General features: G+C 38.2%; 1 pseudogene; it reads left to right on the top strand.

Annotated features, from left to right (window-relative positions):
* Nucleotides 1-18,808, top strand: part of LOC126020854 (RNA-binding motif protein, X chromosome-like) — a 117,437-nt pseudogene that overhangs the window by 43,715 nt on the left and 54,914 nt on the right.

Here is an 18,808-nt window from a genome sequence, read left to right as displayed (position 1 = left end):
AGAAATATAGCAGATAAGGTGCCTCGCATGTCATAACCTGGTTTTATACATTGAATACATATGCTTCCCCAAGTATTATTAATGATCCCTAAACACAGAGCCAGAAGTAAGCCAGCAGGTGTGTGCAAATGGGTGTGTGTATGCTACCCACAAAAAAAGGTTGGGGTCTAGAGAGATAGTAAAATGGGTAAAGTGCTTACCTTGCTCGAAACTGACACAAATTTGACCCCTGGTATCCCATATGGTCCCTTGAGCACCACCAGGAGTAATCCCTGAGTGCAGAGTCAGGAGTAAGTACTGAACATCGCTGGATATTGCCCCCACAAAAAAACGTTTGTAGTCCTGAGACTGGAGACATAGTATGGGTTTAAAGAATTTTCCATGCACATGGCTCAACCCAGTATGAATAGCAGGACATCAAACATCCCTTTGAGTAAAGTTAATGGAAATTCTTGAGCATAGTTGGGTGTGGCCTCTCCAAAAATGGCTTTATTTTTAATCCCACCTCAATAAATGTAGGATGATCTCATCTCAAAGTAACCTCCTTCCAAGTTCAAATTCACAGGTCCCAGGGATTATGAAGTGGTCATATCTCTTTGAAGGCCACCACATGACATTACCATTCCAAAAGGGAGATCAGAAAATTGCAAAAATTGCAGAGCAAAATCTCTAAAAGCAAAGGCTTGACAATGATAAGTGCTGCCTTTGGAAGAAATGAAAACCTGAAATTTGGGGGAGGAAGAATCCGCCTAACTTTTTATGTACCATACTTTGGCCACAAAACATTTGGCACTCTTTATCCTTCATATATACAAAATGAATACAAATCAGTCCCACCCTTCATAAATATCTGTGGTGTATAAAGAAGCATATAATTAAAATAACTGCAATGCACATTTATGGATGACAATAGTACAAATTTTAAAATATAATAGAAACCCAGTGAAAGGTAGAAAAACTTTTTACAGGATACAAGAAGTGTTTAAGGAGTGGAAACTTGGGAGCTAATATTTCTTTTTTTTTTTTTTTGGTTTTTGGGCCACACCCGGTGACGCTCAGGGGTTACTCCTGGCTATGCGCTCAGAAGTCACTCCTGGCTTGGGGGACCATATGGGACGCCGGGGGATCGAACCGCAGTCCGTCCTAGGCTAGCGCAGGCAAGGCAGGCACCTTACCTCCAGCGCCACCGCCCGGCCCCGGGAGCTAATATTTCAATAAAACTTCAAGAGAGCAGGCCTGCAGAGGTTGTGTGGCCAGCAGCTCAGAGACCAAGAGTGCTTATTGTGTATTTGGGGTAAAGTAAGAATTTGGGTGACCCTAGGGTGTGAAAGTGAACAAGAACTTGTGTTGAAAACAGGAGCTCTGAGCAGAATTTTGTTTAACTTATGATCACTCTCTTTTATTTTAATCAACATCAAGGAGCACTCAATCTATAGACTTGATCTGAGGAAGAAGGAATGTTCCAAGGGGATTGGACATTGAGACAATAAAAGAGGGAAAAGAACACTCTGGTGGAGGGTGTGTTATGGTGCTAAAATTTTGTCTACATGAAGTCATGAACAATATTGTAAATCATAGTGTCTATCATTTTTAAGAGAGATAAATTTATACAAAACATTCTATGATGGGACCAGAGAGATAGGTGGAGGTAGGGCATTTGCCTTGCCTACAGAAGGATGGTGGTTCAAACCCCAGTATCCCATATGGTCCTCCAAGCCTGCCAGGAGTGATTTCTGAGCATAGAGCCAGGAGTAACCCCTGAGTGCTGCCGGGTGTGACCCAAAAACCAAAAACAAACAAACAAAAAAATTATATGAGATGTTTTACTTGTCAAAGACAGATCAAAAAAACAATGAGGATTCCAATTAGCTATATCAAGCAGCCAGGTATGTGGTAAAAAAAAAATAAAAAACCACTATTGTCCTCATGCTCTACGTCATCTGCACACTAAAGAAGTTGCTTAGCTTTGCATTTCACAGAATAATGCTCTATCATTAAATGACACAACTGTATTTAATAGCATGAAAACAGATTTTTCTATTTTATTTGTGTTTGAGGGAATCACATTCAAGAGTGCTTATAGAATACTTGTGTTCAGTGCTCAGAGACACTCAAAGCAATCCTTTGGCAACCAAGTGCTAGGGATTAAATTAAAGTCTCCTATGTGCAAAGTGTGTGTTTCAGCCAATGGGGTGTCTCTCTGGTCCCTCTGTGTTTGTTTTTACCAAAGCAACCCTTTGGGAGAAATGATAATATAGAGATTGTATGTATTCTGCTACCTGTGCTTTATTTTCCATTTTGGAGATGCCATTGAGTGCAATACCTTGTAACATGGGCAGCTACTTGTCCTTTCATGTCGGCATTGAGTCACAGAACTGTAGATTTCTTTTGAAGTTTGGCTCTCAAAGTAGAGCATTTTCCTCAGGCCATTTTGACTTGTTCAAACAGATTTACTGAAGGTATTTGCAAAAAAAAAAAAAAACTCACTTGCTTCCTTTATCTTTATTTTCTTGGTAATGTAAAGGAGGAAGGAAGGGGAAAACCCAAAACTTTTATGGTTAGAAAGAAGAAAAAGGAACAATTAAATAAAAGTGAAGCTTGCCAGTTCCTAAAGGCTGACTCCTACACCTGGTTTATTTTTGCATCATTAATGTAGAAGAGCAAGTTAAAACTATGTCTCCATGAGCATACACACAACAGAAACCTCTCTCACACACAACTCATCCACAGGCAAAAAGATGCACACATACATACATATACAAGACAATTCAATGTGCAATTTAACATATCCTTGCATTGTCCCCCATAGTACTATACATTGCCGTAGTAGGTCTCTAGGTTCTAATAAAATTAAACATGTCAGTTCAAATAAGTCTTGGAGCCAGATGAGTTTATTTTATCACATTCCAGTTTCTTAATTGCAATGCATTCATTTTAATGAGAGAAAAATTATATAAATCATAACTGGTCTTCCTATTTATTCAGTGGGTACTGGCAGACATACTATAACAGAAAATTATTACAACATATCCTGTAGTTAGTACATACTGGTTCTTTTTGTCTGTTTTTTAGCACATACTGTTTTATCTTTGCCCCAGAGAAGGGAAAAAAATGTACAATGACAATTAAAATGAGACATTATCTTTTTCACCACGGAGTTTTTCACTCAGAATTGCATCCATCACATAATTTTCTGTGCTTTTTCTTAACATCTATATACTCAATATATAATTGAAACCACTTAATTTTTGGAAATATCTTGCTGCCAGTAAGCAGAAATAGTGTGTAAACCCAAACATTTGAAAGAAAAGGTATTAATATTTGATTATTTGTTTACCTTTTATTATTTGCCAATGATTTGATTGGACATTTTGTTTACTCTGCAAATCCACCCACTATTAATATATGTATCTATAAATACAGGTAAATTTACAAATATTTTAGAAACATGGAAAACCTGTTTGCCATATAAATATTGCATTCAGGTTTATAGAAATGACTGTTCACAGTTCATGAAGAAAAGAGCAGAGAATCAACCTAAATTCAAAATGTTTTTTAAATGCACAGACCCAGGTGTAGCTCTATGCACAGCCAGGCAAGGAGGCCTAATAACAGAGAAAAAGAGGAGAAGGGAATGAAGGGAGGGAAAAGAAAAAAGAGGAGAGGTGAGGAGAACAAAGAAAAAAAGAGAGGACAAGACAGGAAAAGAAAAATGAGAGAGGAGAAAGAAGAAAAGGGATATTAAGAAGCAATGCAAGAGGAGAAAAATGGAAAGGAAGAGGAAAGAGGAGAAAGCAGTGGAAAGAAAGGAAGGAGGAGAGAAGAGGAAAAAGAAGAATTAAGGAGACAAGAGAAGAAAGGAAAGGGTTGAGAAGAGAAAAAACAAAAATAAAGAAGAGAACAAATGAAAGGAAGAGAGAAGAGGACAGGGAAGAGAATGGAAAGGGGAGTGGATAGGAGAAGAGAGAAAAGGAATAGGTGAGAAGAGGAAAAAATAATGAGACAGGAAAGGAGAAGAAAGATAAGGGGAGAGGAGAAGAGAGGTGAAAAGAAAGACAAGAAAAGAAGAGAATAAAAAAAAGACTAAAGAAAAGTTCAAATTGTTGGGATCTTACATAAACCAGTTGTATCCTTCAGAGTGCAGATTTTGCCTTTGGCACTACCCAAAAAAAGCAGACAAAGGTGCCAAGTGTGGGTTAATCCCTACTGTACTTTTCTCTTTACATACCGCAAAAGGAGAAGCAACATGCAACTTAAGCAGGATTAAAGTTTTTCAAACTCCATTTTTCTTGCTGTGCCAAAGAACCACCAATAAATATATTACAGATATATGTACAGAAGAAAGGGTCAAACAGAGTAATAAAACATCAGGGCATAAATTGCAAATCTTTAACACAGATACTAAATCTGTGTTTTGCTGTCATTTGCTGAGACATTAAATTTGTACAGTTTTCATTATAGAACTCATAAAAATAACCCAATTTTAGTATTAAACAAATCATGTTAAACTTCTAAGAATTCATGCATGTCCTTATTTATGCACTAAAGAATGCTCGGAATTTTAACAACTGTTTCCATTCATCTTATATTACTAATGACATTAGAAGAATCTGACAAAATAATACATCTACAGAAGTTGTTTTTCTTTTTTTTTTTTTAATAAACTTTATTGGGGCAGGAGATATAGCATGGAGTTAAGGCGTTTACCTTGCATGCAGAAGATCTGTAGTTCTTTTTTTTGTGATTAGGTTTTTTTTTAATTTATTTAAACACCTTAATTACATACATGATTGTGTTTGGGTTTCAGTCATGTAAAGAACACCACCCATCACCGGTGCAACATTCCCATCACCAATGTCCCAAGTCTCCCTCCTCCCCACCCGACCCCCGCCTATACTCTAGACAGGCTCTCCATTTTCCTCATACATTCTCGTTATTAGGACAGTTCAAAATGTAGTTATTTTCCTAACTAAACTCATCACTCTTTGTGGTGAGCTTCCTGAGGTGAGCTAGAACTTCCAGATCTTTTCTCTTTTGTGTCTGAAAATTATTATTACAAGGGTGTCTTTCATTTTTCTTAAAACCCATAGATGAGTGAGACCATTCTGCGTTTTTTTCTCTCTCTCTGACTTATTTCACTCAGCATAATAGATTCCATGTACATCCATGTATAGGAAAATTTCATGACTTCATCTCTCCTGACAGCTGCATAATATTCCATTGTGTATATGTACCACAGTTTCTTTAGCCATTGTCTGTTGAAGGGCATCTTGGTTGTTTCCAGAGTCTTGCTATGGTAAATAGTGCTGCAATGAATATAGGTGTAAGGAAGGGGTTTTTGTATTGTATTTTTGTGTTCCTAGGGTATATTCCTAGGAGTGGTATAGCTGGATCATATGGGAGCTCGATTTCCAGTTTTTGGAGGAATCTCCATATCGCTTTCCATAAAGGTTGAACTAGACGGCATTCCCACATCCCCGCCAACACTGTTGATTCTCATTCTTTGTGATGTGTGCCATTCTCTGGGGTGTGAGGTGGTATCTCATCGTTGTTTTGATTTGCATCTCCCTGATGATTAGTGATGTGGAACATTTTTTCATGTGTCTTTTGGCCATGTGTATTTCTTCTTTGTCAAAGTGTTCATTTCTTCTCCCCATTTTTTGATGGGGTTAGATGTTTTTTTCTTGTAAAGTTCTGTCAGTGCCTTGTATATTTTGGAGATTAGCCCCTTATCTGATGGGTATTGGGTGAATAGTTTCTCCCACTCAGTGGGTGGCTCTTGTATCCTGGGCACTATTTCCTTTGAGGTGCAGAAGCTTCTCAGCTTAATATATTCCCATCTGTTAATCTCTGCTTTCACTTGCTTGGAGAGTGCAGTTTCTTCCTTGAAGATGCCTGTAATGTCCTGGAGTGTTTTGCCTATGTGCTGTTCTATATATCTTATGGTTTTGGGGCTGATATCGAGGTCTTTAATCCATTTGGATTTTACCTTCGTACATGATGTTAGCTGGGGGTCTAAGTTCAATTTTTTGCAAGTGGCTATCCAATTGTGCCAACACCACTTGTTGAAGAGGCTTTGATAAAGGAGCAGGAAATCCTAAATGGAGCAGAGAAGTTGTTTTTCAATGTCAAAATCACCAGCTAAATCTTTGTTCTAGTGAGGGAGCTGAGTTTCTTCATCTTAGATCAGTCCACGGTCTATTGTTTTTCAATTTAGTGCCTCTCGCTTCCTTCTTCCTTTGTGGTTGTTGTCATTATTGATGCTAATGAAGATCAGGCACATGCCTGACACCTTTATAGTTGTGGAACTCCAGGAGATCTATAGCAGACTGTAGTGGTCACACACTCAGTGTGGAATTCACAGAGATTTGTCCTTCTTAGTTATGTCCTTATCCCTATTTTGACACATGGGTCTTGGTTCAGATACACAAGTTTCTAGTTATGGTGCCTATTGAGGCCTTCTAAGCAGCTACAAGTACTTGCAGGAACTTAGTGACTTCAAGATCTCTTCTTGACTGTGACATTGAATGATGGTGCTCATCAGGGGTCACCCCCACTTATGTGGTAATTACACACACCTAGCTGCAATGTTATTGGAAATTACAGTGGGTGGTGGTGATCACTGACTTTGGTGCTGCCAGCCAGCAACAGCAAAGCAGCCAGAATTGCACTCAGTGTATCTGGGACATTGGAGAGTCAAGAACATATTCATTCCTGGTTCTGCACGTATTTTATTTGTCTAAAAGCTTCCAAATCTTTCTCTAGTGTTCCACATTAAGATATGACTTCATATGTCCATCATTCCAAATTAGTATTTGTTAAATAAATACATATTTGTGAGATAACGTGTACAAGAAGTAGATCAGAGAAATAGAACAGTTGGCACAGCACTTGCCTTGCATGCAACCAACCCAAGTTCAGTTTCCAGCACCAAATATGAGCATTCAAGCAGGAGTGATTCTGAATGTAGAACCAGGAGTATATATTGAGCACAACAGAGTCCCAAAAAACAAACATATAAAAACTCTGAAAATGTAATATCTGAAAAATGGACAGTTAAAACCTCCATAAGAATAATATGAGACTATAATTTAGGTTAATTCTCCATATTTTAGTGTTTCATAATTCTTTGATATGCTCAGGGAATTTACCCCAATTTTATTTTTTCCTTTTTTTAATTTTTATTTATTTATTTATTTATTTATTTATTTATATTTTTCAGTATCTTTTTAATATTTTTTACTTTCTCTATGTATTCTTTATGAATACCAAATTAGAAGAACATCCTATAAAATAGTAAAATATTGCTATGCTGTTCAATTCCAACTAGAATAAATCTAAGGTGTTTTTTGTTGTTGTTGTTTTGGTTTGGTTTTTTGGGCCACACCCGTTTGATGCTCAGGGGTTACTCCTGGCTAAGCACTCAGAAATTGCCCCTGGCTTGGGGGGACCATATGGGACGCCAGGGGTCGAACCGTGGTCCTTCCTTGGCTAGAGCTTGCAAGGCTGACACCTTACCTCTAGCGCCACCTCGCCGGCCCCTAAGGTATTTTCTTAAGATAAATTTTTAAAAAGAGGGCATGGGTTGCACAGTAGTGCTGGCTGTGGCTTCCTTTTCTTGATTTCTTTATCCAAGGGGCAAAATGGTTCAGGCCCATCTCTCAGGAAAACTTTTATCAGTAGACTGAATACAGAAACCAATGAGAAAGCCCTTGAAGTCATATTTGGCAAATATGCAAGATTAGTGACAGTTCTGTTGATAAAAAAGGCCTTGGAAACAATAAGTCCTGATGATTTTCTTTTGTCCCCTTTGAAAGCTCTTCAGATGTTAAGGATGGCCAGAGACCTGGTCAGGAAGTCTTTAGAAGGGAAAGCCATCAAGATAGAGCAAGCCATTAAGCCATCGTTTGCAAGGGCCACCACCCCCTCCAAGAAACAGGGGCCCTCCTTTAGGTCTTCAAGACAGAAGAGGTGGCAGTGGAGGAACAAGGGGGCGGGCACATGGATGATGGTGGTGGCTATTCCATGAATTTTTATATGAGTTCTTCCAGAGTGCCACTTTCAGTGAAGCAAGGACTGCCACCACAAAGTGGGGCTTCCATCTCCCCAAAGGTCTGCACCCTCAGGACCAGTTCGCAGCAGCAGGGGAATGGGAAAAAGAGCCCCCATGTTCCGAGGAAGAGACAGCTATGGGACCCCCTTGGAAAGAACCCCTTCTTTCCTGCAGAGGTGTCACCACAGGATGATATAGTGATCCAGACGTGTATTATCTAGACCGAGACTATTGGGACCATCTGAGTGGCAGTTGGTACAGAGACTCCTATGAGAGTCATGGTAACTCTTCTAGTGCCCCATGCACCATCATATGGTGGAAATAGTTACTATGGTGATTACAGCAGCTCTCGGGACACTGGTGGAAGCTCAGATAGTCACTCAAGCAGCGGAAGGGATCTCTACTCAAGTGCGTGTCATGGGGTTGGCAGACAAAACCCAGGGTTGCCCCCTTCGATGAAAAGTGGGTACCCTGCTCTATGCGAATCCTACAGCAAACCAAGCTGCGGAGCCCCAAGAGTTGGTGGCCGTGGAGGAAGTCAATCTGATAGAGGGGGTGATAGAAGCAGGTATTTTAAAAAAAAGCAACCAACCAAACCAAACCACACAAATACACAAAACAAAACTTTGGACCAAAATCCCTATTCAAAGAAACAAAACAAATAACACATGCACACACACACACACACACACACACACACACACACACACACACACACATACACACAAGAAAGTGAAATCTAGAGGCCAGAGAGATAGCACAGTGGTAAGGTGTTTGCCTTAGACGAAGAAGGTCGGTGGTTCGAATCCCGACATCCCATGTGGTCCCTCGAGGGACCACATTGCCAGGAGCAATTACTGAGCATCTAGAGCCAAGAGGACCCCCTGAGCACTGCCAGGTGCGACCCAAAAAAAAAAAAAAGTGAAATCTATTATAACTTTTCCAAGGACTACTCAAAAGGAAGAATTGTGACCTTAAAAAAAAAGTCCTAGGATTTTTAGCCGGCACGGGTGGGCAGCTGGCAGGCCTCCGCATGTGCCAGCGGCCTGTTAGCCCGGCCTAGGGTAGGGGGGCCCGGACCTGGGTCACCCGACCCCCCTCTCCCCCATTCCTCCGGATCTCCAGGTGGGTTCCTGGATGGAGCTGACGGGGCACCCTGGGTTTTCCCCAGTCCCAGGCCGGGCCCGGACACTAGCCCCCGCGCGAACATATGCTCCTCCCAACCATCAGTACCCCAGATTTACCCTTCCTAACTTCAGTAACACATAGCTCTAATCTCTGACCTAAGACATACAGTAGATCTAACAAATCCCAGAACTATTTAGAAGAACACAAATTGAACACATATTGAACACATATATCTTTTGAATATTTTATAGGTATTTTCTTTAACTGATGTAATTCTCTATATATTCTTCTACCATAATATTTCTATCCACTTTTCATCTTGTCTTTTCTTTGTAAGCTGTTCAGTAAGGATTATTGTTGGAACTGTCCCTCAGTTTGATGCCTATGATTGAACTGTCATGGAAATTGCTGGTCTTGTTCCTATTGCCTCCAGATGCACCAATAACGCTTCATGGCATTGATCCTTGTTTGCATAGACACATCAAAATGGGAAAACACCATACATACAGATAAGTTCATATCTAATAAATCTCAGTACAATGTACCCTACACCCTGAACATTGATATAATGACCTGGCACAGGCCTCAGAAGAATGGGCATCCTCCATTCACGCCGGAACCAGGCAAGCTATCTACGAAACATCCAAAGTCTTTTATAGCAACAGCTGGAAGCAGTCCTCTACCAGGAAAGACTCTACCAAGGGTCTGACATCGACCTCCTAAAAGAGACTTCCGTTTACACTGAGAAGACTTGACAACAACAATGACCTGCTCTACAGGACATGGTTCTCTCTAGTGCCCCTTAAGTGTGAGGTGAAACGAGAGGATGCTCTGCATCATCCTGACTGCCATATGGGATATGCAGACTCCAGGATCTTTAATACAGAAGCATGATACTAACAACAGAGACTATGTGAGGAATGGAGGTGTATTGCCACTACAGACGATGACTTGAATTGGACAAACTAGTTTGCCTGGAGCCTAGAGTCAGTCCTGTGCCAGGAAACTTCAGGGGTAGGGTCTCCTTGTATTTAGACCATAATTTGTCTTTCCATGTCCCTTATGTTTTGGTGGGCCTATGCAAACAAATGCCACTTTAATACCGTTTTTTACTATGTCCCCTTGACTCCAATCCTTAAGAAAAACAACCCACTAAAACTTTTGAGGTTAACTTAAACTAGTAAGTATGTGCATGGAACTAGAGAAATGTACTTTGCCCTCAATGTTTAAGAAGTTACATAAGTCTAATGTCTTTAGATTATATTGTGTGCTGCTAAGAAATAGTATGTATTACAACTGGGGATTTGAGGGACAAAGTAATTGTATTGTACATGGGTTCAATTTTGTTTTTCTTAATTTTCTTTGGCTGAAAGTTCAAGGCTGGGATATCATTGATGGGACTACCGAGAATTCTGTTTATGGGTGATTGGGCTTCCACTGTAACTTTACCCTGCCCTCTTTCTTTGCATCTTTTTGTCATAACTAAAATAAATAAAAAAAATTTAAAAAAAATTCCTGCTAAGCTCCTCTTCCATCAGACTTTTTCTGTTTCTTGTGAAGAGAAAAAATAGGACGAACCTATTTAATCTTATTTGATCCTTTTTATAACATTGCTGTTAGCAAGCAAATGTTTCATGTGTTGAGACTTGACTTGTGTACTTTCTAGTGTTGTAATTTCCCAAGTAAAAGGGGCCTCAAATTTCTACTTACTGATTTTTCTCCCCCAGAAAATAAGGCAAGCAAATCTCAGATCTTCCACATATATCTAGCTATATAAAAATGGAGACATACTCCTTCTTCCTTTTCAAACAAGCTAACTATTTTAGAAGGGTGGTTTGAGGTATGTGATTTAGGGTTTGAGTTGTCTTCAAGCTGAAATCACCCATATTCTCAGTCACCCATGTTCTCAGTTTGGAAAAGAACCTGAGATTCAAGTATGTATATGTAAGGAATATGCTATATGCCCAGTAAACCCCAAAGCAAAAAGCAAAAAGATATTGTTGGCCATATTTTTCCTTTCTGACATTTCCTTGGAATATCCAAGAACCTTCCATTCTTTTCTTCTCTCCCAATAAGACCCATTTGAAGTGTGTGTTAAGCAACTGCAGAAATAAATAAATAAAATGTTTGGCCAAAACAAAAATTAAAAAATTAAAATAAAATAAAAAGAGAACATAGATATAGAGCAATAGCACAGTAGGTAGGGCATTTGCTTTGCACGGGGTTTGATTTTTGACATTCCATGTGGTCCCTTGAGCCTACGAGGACTAATTACTGAGTTCATAGATAGAAGTAAGTCCTGAGCACTGCCAGGTGGGGACCAATGAAAACAAAACCAAAAAGTAATAAAATGGGGGGGGGCATGGGGAAATATTAAAATTATTTAGTAAAGTAATTTCATAGAGAAAGAGAAAATAGAGTAGAAAGTTAGGTTTAGGTTCCCCCAAGACTATAGTTGCTTTCAGTTTTTTAAAAGATCTGGACTTCATCACTTCTTACTAGGGGAATGCAAATCAAAATGACAACTAATTATCTCATACCAGTGAATATGGCATATTTCAAAAAACACTGGAAACAACCAGTATTGAAAGGAATGTAGTGCAAAAGAAAACCTCACTCACTTTCAGGAATGTCATCTGGTTCAGCCTCTTTGGAAAACAGGATGAATTTTTCTAAAAATAAACACAAAACTAAGGAGATAGCTCCCATGTGAGCAATTCCACTTCTTATTATTTATTCCTTCCAAGCACAAAAACATTAATTTGAAAATATATCTGCACATCTGTGGTCATTGAAGAAATTAGTACAATATCCAGGATATTGAAACAATTCAAAAGTCCAATAACAGATGAATAAAGATGTGGTGTATCTAAATTGAAATTATATACCTCTGTAAGAAAAAACATGCAGTTTGCTGCAAATTAAATCAAATGGAGTAATAAGAGAAATATGAGAGAGGAAGACGGGCAAATACTAGATGATTTCACTCATCTCTGGTACAAAGAAAAACAACAAGAGAATGTGCAGTACCAAATGATGTCAAACTTTTGGCCCTGAATGACAAATAAGAGGAAAAGAATAAGAAAAGGTATGATGAAGTTACCATATCCTCATGTAACATAAGGCATCTTGGGCACTCTGGAAGTGATGAGATGAAATAACTGTATTAACACTATTCTAAACATATGACCCAAACTGTATTAACCCAGTTGGTTCCTCAAACTTCTCCACACACAATCTCCAAGCACAGACCTGAAAGTAGACCAGTGTAATCCTGAGATTGGCCTCAAAGTCAGAAATAATAATGATAATTATAATGATAATAATAATAATGTATTTTGTTGTACATTTTTTAAGTTAGTAAAAGTATTGGAGTAGGAAAAGAGTTTCATCGAAATGACAATTTTCCTCTTAAGATTCAAAATTCTATTATAATATTCAGGTCAAAGCTACCAAGCCTTTTCTTGAGACTGGCTTTATCTGTATACTTAAAACAATGCCTGGAACTTAGTCACTCAGAAAATAGGTGTTGTTTAGGGAAAGAGATCACACTCATTTCTTTGGCATTGTTTTTCTTTTCTACAAGCTGCAGAAATGATCTTTCTATTTGGTTCAATTTGTTTTCTGTGACCACTGTTTTTTATATATAATTATACTGTTCAAATTGAAGAAATACATTAGTATTACCCTTATTACCTATTACCTTAGCAATGGACAGCTAACATTTCCCCATTAATTATCCCTCCATCAAGGCCCAAAGAGATAGAACATCGTTGGGGTGTTTGCCTCGAATACGGCTGGTGTGGTCCTCCAGCCTGCCAGAGCCGCTTTCTGAGTGCAGAGTCAGGAGTGATCCCTGAGTGCTGCTGGGTGTGGCCCAGAAACCAATCAATCAATCAATCAATCAATAAAGTTAAAAAAAATTATCCCTCCATCCCCTTACACTATGCTAGGAAGAACACAACTGATTTCTAAGCCTTATTTAATATATTTCCTGTCCTTTAAACATTCTTAAAACACTCCTCTGGATGTGCCTTAAATTTTATATGATTTTCTTAAAATGTGATGTGCCTTGAACTACACTATTTTATTTTATTCATATAATAATTATTATTTTATTTATATATAAACTAAAATATCTTCAGAAGTAAGTAGATATTAACACATTACCATCTAATCTTCTTCTTATATATTAGACTAACTTTCTGAGAGTTCTCTTTCATATATGTAGATAACATTTTTTTCTCTTTCTTCTAAAAAAAATTGGAATCTTCAGCCAAAATGATATTTGATTTAAATATGCAAATATTTTCCAAAAATTAAATAATAGATTTTATTTTGTAGTCCATTTTACTTACTAAAAGATAAAAAATGATATTTATTATAAAAAAAAAGCACTTGTTCTGCATCATTAATTTTTCCTAAAATCTCAAAGAGGTTTCTAAGAAGAGAAATGCTCATTGTTCTCTGTTCTCCATCCGAAGGCCTGAAAGCAGACACCTCTGGCCTAGGATCTCCCTGAGCAAGAAATCTATGGAGGCCTTCAGTCAGCTCAAGGCACTCAGTGTAAGGATTCTAAGAAGCCAGATAGGGAAGAAGCCACTGGAGCATAATAAAACATGATTTCCCAAGTTTCCCTCTAGGCCAAATGAACATGAGGATTGCATGAGCATTGCTATTGACAAATAGAGAATCAATTCCTATTAACACATGCCACTTGCAACTCTGCCCTATGCTCTGAAGGAGGGAGAATACTTTGCCATAAGGGAAAAAAGAAAAGAATGGCCACAGAGCATATAAGGACATGACCTGCCACCCTTTCTATGGATGAAATACTGGAAAGAGGGATCTCTCCTGAGATATATTTCTACAGTGACACTTGGTGATAAATAAGAGAATTCTGTCAGCTATTTCTTCAGTAAATTGGACTTTGAGCTATTTGTAGCTCAGAGAAAGTTGACAGTGGTGGATGATGGAAATACCTGATGCACATTTCCCAAAGCTCATCTCCTTCATTTTTTTTCTGTACTACATGATCCTGGACCTACTTTCCTCCTTTTCATTCTTTTTTATTTCCAGTTGATTGATTTGGGGGGCCAAACCCAGTGATGCTTGGGGGTTACTCCTGGCTCTGTGCTCAGAAATCGCTCCTGGCAAGCTCAGGGGACCATATGGGATGCCAGAAATTGAACTGGGTCTATCTCAGGTCAGCCATATGCAAAGTAAATGCCTTACCACTATACTATCTCTCTGGCCCCCCTTTTCTTTGTTTTAAGATATGCCCTGTCATAAGCTGCTCCAAATTTAAAACAACAACAACAATAAAAAACATGTTTCTATCAAAACTTCTTTGTCCTAAAGGATCACAAATATTTCTGGAGTTTAAATTGAAAGAGGTTGATGAGTACTTCCAAGGGAAAAAGACAGAAAAGAACCACTGGTGGCGTGGGAAGTCTATTTTCTGTGAAATCTGCTCTAACTCCACACTTGCAGACTCATCTTAACAAAACACCAGCTTGATGAAAACAGACTCTACTCAGATGGCAAGTTAATAAGTATATCTTGTCCCATGGGCATTTTTTTTTCAAATCTTACTCCAAACCATTTCTTGTTGCAAGAAAATTATGTAAGTATTCCTTTCAACACAACAGCTCTCACTCTAGAAGATATTCCATAGATGAGATGGTCCCTAACTTCCCATCTATGTCTTATGTCCCTCTATACAGTAGTGTTTAAAAAGTCCCATTAGCCTCTTGACCCAAATAAGTAATCAGCAAACAGTAGACCTTGTTTTCCCATCTTTTAATTAATACTGGCTCTTTTTTTCCCTACTTCTTTTTCCTCAGCCAAAATGATAAGAGGTCTGGTTAAAAAAAGATGTCTTGCACATAGTCAAAGGAGCCTTACCTTATCTGTCTTGCCATTTAGTTTCTTTCATTATATCCTTGCCTCTAGACTATAATGAAAGTGAAATAAAGAGCTCTTGACTTTACACTTTCCTGAAACTCTCAAAGATAAATCAGACCAGTAGGACTTTGTTGAAAATGTATTATATGTTGCTCTCTGCCAAGAGCGTAAGTGACCTGATTTAGTATTGCAACGCCATTTCTACGTACCCTGAGGAAACATGTAAGTCACGGGGTACTACTCTAAAATGTTGAAATTTGTCTGTGGCATGAGGGTCTTTCTCTAAAACCTGGCCTAGAAGGAAATCTTTTAATTTCTGATTTTATTTTTCATTTTAATTTCTGATCTTTTTCATTTAAGGACTAAGAAAAAACTAATAAGCAAAAATGACTCTGAAGTAGTATAACCATTTATTATTTATAAGAATGTAAGATTCAAACATCTATGTACAGAAAAATTATATTCTGTTTATATGAATGTTCTTTCCCTCCCTCTGGCCTCATTTATAGGCAAGTCATAGTCTTTTTCCTTGAATTCATTGTAAGGGAAAAATAATCAAAAATGATATTTTTAAATATTTTAGTAATTTTCAACAGGATATTTTCTCACTACTAAATAGTATTTATAGATATAACCCAACTTCCTTCCACCTCATTAACACAGAGATGGACAATAGGAATTCCAATATTTTTTAAATGTAAATAAATAAGAAGTTGGACTCATAATCCTACCTTCTTTCCTTTTGGCAGGCAAGATTTCTATTTGTTATCCTCATCATAGCTAATTTGTTCTAAGATGACAGTATTTGGAGACACCTACCATCTTACCAAACTTATGAAAAGATGCTAGAGGGGCCGGGGAGATAGCATGGAGGTAAGGCATTTGCCTTGCATGTGGAAGGTCGGTGGTTCGAATTCCAGCATCCTATATGGTCCCCCAAGTCTTCCAGGAGCAATTTCTGAGCGTAGAGCCAGGAGTAACCCCTGAGTGCTGCTGGGTGTGACACAAAAACCAATCAATAAATAAATAAATAAATAAATAAATAAATAAAATAAAGAAAAGATGTTAGAATAAAACCACAAAGTAACTAATTGAAAGAAAAGAATTATATTCCCTTCGGATCATAATAAGAGTATACTTGGCCTTATTTTATATGCCTCAGAAAAAAAAAGTTGGTTTACTTACTAAATACTAAGCAGGCCTGTCCTCAGTCAGACACATCAAATACAAAGGCAAAATTATGCCGTCAGCCAAAGCCAGCACACAGTAGCAAACAGATTTGAAATCCATCAGCTCTCAGGCAGGTTGTGACAGGTACCATTCTTCCTGTCTTCTTTCTTGTTCTCCTTAAAAGTGAAGGATCCTGGAGGAGCACACTCAGTGCCAGATTAGTTCAGGCATGTGAGCATGATCTCACTAGGTTCAAAAGATGAAGAGTAGCTAAAATAAGCACATTCTGGCATTAAAGTCCAAATTCTATTCTATTCTATTCAGATTCTATTGTGCATTTTCCCTGTAGTAAGTGAGAAAAGTAGAGCTAAACTTCCTGGTTGAACTGATTCTTTTTTTTTGGGGGGGGGGGTTGTTTTGGGGCTTTGGGGGTTTTTTTGTTTGTTTGTTTTTGGTTTTTGGGCCACACTCAGTGGCTTACTCTTGGCTCTGCTCTCAGAAATCACTCCTGGCACGGGGAACCATATGGGATGCCTGGAATAGAACCCAGGTCCGTCCTGGGTCGGCCATGTGCAAGGCAAAAGCCCTACCGCTGTGCTATCTCCTTTGAATTGATTCTTGTCTACTGTACTTTGCATATTATTGGACCCAAGAGAAGTCAAGTTGCTAGAGCATATTCTGGCTACTTTTGCCAGCACACATCTTTTTTTTTGTTTGTTTGTTTTGTTTTGTTTTTTGTTTTTGGGCCACACTCGGCAGTGCTCAGGGGTTACTCCTGGCTGTCTACTCAGAAATAGCTCCTGGCTGGCACGGGGGACCATATGGGACACAGGGACTCGAACCAAACACCTTTGGTCCTGGATCAGCTGCTTGCAAGACAAACGCCGCTGTGCTATCTCTCCAGGCCACCAGCACACATCTTAAGTGAATTCCCTACTGCTGTACTATCACCCAGGCCTTAATCAATAATATTTGATGAATATCTGACAGAATGTTTCTCTTCCAATCTCAGTCTATCCCGAGTGATGATGAGATTTTGAACCACTCATATTATTCTCAGTTCTGAATATCCAAAATAGAGTGAAACTCACCCACTCTTCCTGAAAGAATAAAATGGTGATTGTGTATATGATAGTCATTTATTCATGTGAATATATTCTATGATATGTCAGTTCCAAAAATTGGATTAGCATCATGCAGAAAAGGCTTCTGAGTTCCTATGAATAATTACAGTACTGTTTACAATAGCAGAATCTGTAAGCAACCTCAGTGCCTAAGAACAGATGAGTGGTTAAAGAAACTGGTACATCTACACAATGGAATACTATGCAGCTGTTGGGGGAAATGAAGTCATGAAATTTGCTTATGCATGGGTGGTTATAGAAAGTATTTTGCTGAGGGAAATGAGTCAGAGGGAGAGGCATAGACATAGAATAATGTCACTCACTTATGGGATTTAAGAAAAATAAGAGATAGTATGGTAATAATATCTATCGTAGACAATAGAGATGAGGGATAGAAGGACCATATCACTTGTGATATCACTTGTGAGATCTGGGTGCTGAAAGGGGATAAAGTAATATGCATGCTACCTCTTTATTAACAATAGTGCAAACCACTGTGTCAAAAAGGAAAAAAGAGAGAGAATAGAGAGAAGTAAAATGTCTACCCCAGAGTCAGGAGGAATGATTTTGGAATAGCAGAAAAACTGTGAACATTAGCGGTGGAAAAGTGCACTGCTGAAGGGTGGTATACATTCTATGACAGGAGGAACAAGCATGAAAAATGTTGTAAGCACGGTGCTTAAATAAATTAATTATTTTTGAATGGGTTAACATATTAGTTCCAAGAAGAAAAACTAAATTGTTTAAACTTAAGTTTTTTCTCTACTAATATGAAACTAGGATTCTAAAATTTATTGATGGCTTTTAAAAGTTAATTTTAATAAAAGCGATAGGAAGCGAACGTTGTTTGCCAAACAAGTTTTTATCATTGTAGTTTATTATGTAGTCTGTAACATAGCCAAATTAAACAGTAAGGAGGTCAAACAGAGAAGCACATTAAACCCTGGGGTATAAGATCTGATATCTGGATAAGAAACAGCTTGATTATCACTCTCTCTCTCTCTCTCTCTCTCTCTCTCTCTCTCTCTATATATATATATATATATATATATATATATGTATATATATATATATATATTGCAGTGGCAACTTTTTTTTATCTCTGTCTCCCAAAAGAGTGAAGTACATGAGCTACAACTGCAAATATAGAACTTCAGGTTTGAGTAAATAAATGTAAGTTGTGATAATTCCCTGAGAGAACACCACTTATTCCAAAAAGCTTTGAGATGAAATATGTTCCTTTAACTTTTGATCTAAATCAAAACAGAGAAATCAATAACAACAACAAAAAAACGTTGTCAGTTAGTTGTAGGACAATTACAGATGGCGATAGAAGCATTTATTATGCTTTCTAATAATTTGTGTAAAGAAGAATGCTTCTCTTTTGGCGGGGAGAAGGGGTGGAGCCACACCTTGGTTCACAGAA

The sequence above is a fragment of the Suncus etruscus genome, chromosome 10 (assembly GCF_024139225.1).
Source record: "Suncus etruscus isolate mSunEtr1 chromosome 10, mSunEtr1.pri.cur, whole genome shotgun sequence".
Classification (NCBI taxonomy): domain Eukaryota; kingdom Metazoa; phylum Chordata; class Mammalia; order Eulipotyphla; family Soricidae; genus Suncus; species Suncus etruscus.
The sequence above is the reverse complement of the archived record's forward strand: the minus strand, read 5'-3'. Positions and strand labels throughout refer to the sequence as shown.